The 2,500-nt window shown below is 41.4% G+C and overlaps 1 protein-coding gene across 1 annotated transcript in view; it reads left to right on the top strand.

Annotated features, from left to right (window-relative positions):
- LOC116056206 (semaphorin-4A-like) overlaps window positions 1-2,500 on the top strand; it is a 35,343-nt gene that overhangs the window by 4,766 nt on the left and 28,077 nt on the right. The gene's annotated exons all lie outside the window — the stretch shown is intronic.

Below are 2,500 nucleotides of genomic sequence, written 5' to 3'. Positions count from 1 at the left end.
TCTGTGTGTGTGTGTGTGTGTGTGTGTGTGTGTCTCTCTCTGTGTGTGTGTGTGTGTGTGTGTGTGTGTGTGTGTCTGTCTGTGTGTGTGTGTGTGTGTGTGTCTCTGTGTGTGTGTGTGTGTGTGTGTGTGTGTGTGTCTCTGTGTGTGTGTGTGCAGATGAACCGTACATTACTTTAGATAGAAGCATGTGAAGTGATTTAAAATCTAACCCAAAGAGTTGAGGTGAAAGTCTCAGAGAGAATCAGCTCTGCAGATCGTGTTGATTAGATGAAAGTCTGACGTTAGGTTCTTCTTTTAAACTCTGAGACCAGTTTCTCTGCAGCTCTAGACCACATCCTCTCTAAACCTGAACCCACGAGCGCTCGGCCTCAGGAACAGGAAGCCGGTGTGTGTGTGTGGTATTCATCTCTCAGTTCCTGTTACAGTCTCGTCGGCTTCACACTTATAACCAGGCCTTTGTTTAGACCCAGGGATGAGAAATACGAGGTGACTAGAAACACAGGACATTAATAGCCCCCAGGTGCATCATGGGTAACCTCAACTCTGTGTTTTGATCTTTAAGAATACGAAGAAAAATCCCCTTTCATCACATGTTCCACTTCTCTTGGCATTCATATGATCCAACATCAGTGCTTGAAGTGGAAAAGAAAGGTGCCAGTACTCTCTTGCATTGGCAAATCAGAATCAGAACCAGATGTATTGGCCAAGTATACTCACATACACACGGAATTTGACTTTGGTAGCTGTTAGCTCTCTATACCATTGGTTCTCAAACTTTTTTCAAAATACCATTCGAATTCCATATGATATTTTTGTAATGTTGTACTAACATTACTCGGTGCGTAACGTTAGCTCCGTAATGTTGTACTAACATTACTCGGTACGTAACGTTAGCTCCGTAATGTTGTACTAACATTACTCGGTGCGTAACGTTAGCTCCGTAATGTTGTACTAACATTACTCGGTACGTAACGTTAGCTCCATAATGTTAGCTCCGTAATGTTGTACTAACGTTACTCGGTACATAACGTTAGCTCCGTAATGTTGTACTAACGTTACTCGGTACATAACGTTAGCTCCGTAATGTTGTACTAACGTTACTCGGTACGTAACGTTAGCTCCATAATGTTAGCTCCATAATGTTGTACTAACATTACTCGGTACATAACGTTAGCTCCGTAATGTTGTACTAACATTACTCGGTACGTAACGTTAGCTCCGTAATGTTGTACTAACGTTACTCGGTGCGTAACGTTAGCTCGTTAATGTTGTACTAACGTTACTCGGTGCGTAACGTTAGCTCCGTAATGTTGTACTAACATTACTCGGTACATAACGTTAGCTCCGTAATGTTGTACTAACATTACTCGGTGCGTAACGTTAGCTCCGTAATGTTGTACTAACATTACTCGGTACATAACGTTAGCTCCGTAATGTTATACTAAAGTTAGCTTAGACCTCACAATGCCTTGTGTTTCTCACTCACGCTAAGTTATTGTTCATAAGACGTGACATGAGTGACACATGCAGGTAGGCCAAGGCGAGAAGAGGGAGATTAGCTAACGATAGCCAACATATTTATAAAAAAGTCACATTCGAAAAGTAAAAGTCACATTCGAATAGTAATTTCAGCATTCGAATAGTATTGATTATTTTACTATTCGAATTATGTAACAAGGGTTTTCAAACTTTTTGTGTGTGTGGACCACTATTTGTAATCGCGAATTTTGTCGTACCACCTCATAATGCACATAATAAAATATGTGTCTACACACAGTCCTACCTGAATTAATCTGCACCTCTTAATAGGCCTACTAAAAGCACTAAAACTATAACTGGTCATCTCATCAGTACAACAGGCTCGTTAAAAGAAAGTTTACTGCACACAACGGCTGCCACATATTTAATTTATTTATTCACTCAAGCGCCCGAGGGCATAATCAGGTTCATCTGAACAACAGGCTTATTTCCATATGGAGTATTAAATATATACAGTTTAAGAAACTTGGATGTAATCAAAATTTATTATATAAGTTTTAATAGTACTATATTCTCAGAAAGGCGAAGCTCTGCTACTTCTGCTACTTGGGCGGAGGGATATGCTTTGCAGCAAGCCTTTCTGAGAATATAGTTCCCAGTATGTTTACGGTTAGAAGATGGCTGTGTGTCATGTGACCTTGTTATTTCTACACGCTGTGACTCTACAAATCACAACATGGAAATAGGAACATGTTGGCGTTATTTTGTCACTTATTGGGAGCAGTAGGCTAGATGGAACCAGTTACCTCCAGGATCTGTGCTAAGCTAGGCTAGATGGAGCTGGTTACCTCCAGGATCTGTGCTAAGCTAGGCTAGATGGAGCCGGTTACCTCCAGGATCTGTGCTAAGCTAGGCTAGATGGAGCCAGTTACCTCCAGGATCTGTGCTAAGCTAGACTAGATGGAGCCGGTTACCTCCAGGATCTGTGCTAAGCTAGGCTAGATGGAGCCAGTTACCT

This window comes from Sander lucioperca, chromosome 10 (genome assembly GCF_008315115.2).
Source record: "Sander lucioperca isolate FBNREF2018 chromosome 10, SLUC_FBN_1.2, whole genome shotgun sequence".
In the NCBI taxonomy this organism is placed as follows: Eukaryota; Metazoa; Chordata; class Actinopteri; order Perciformes; family Percidae; genus Sander; species Sander lucioperca.
The sequence above is the reverse complement of the archived record's forward strand: the minus strand, read 5'-3'. Positions and strand labels throughout refer to the sequence as shown.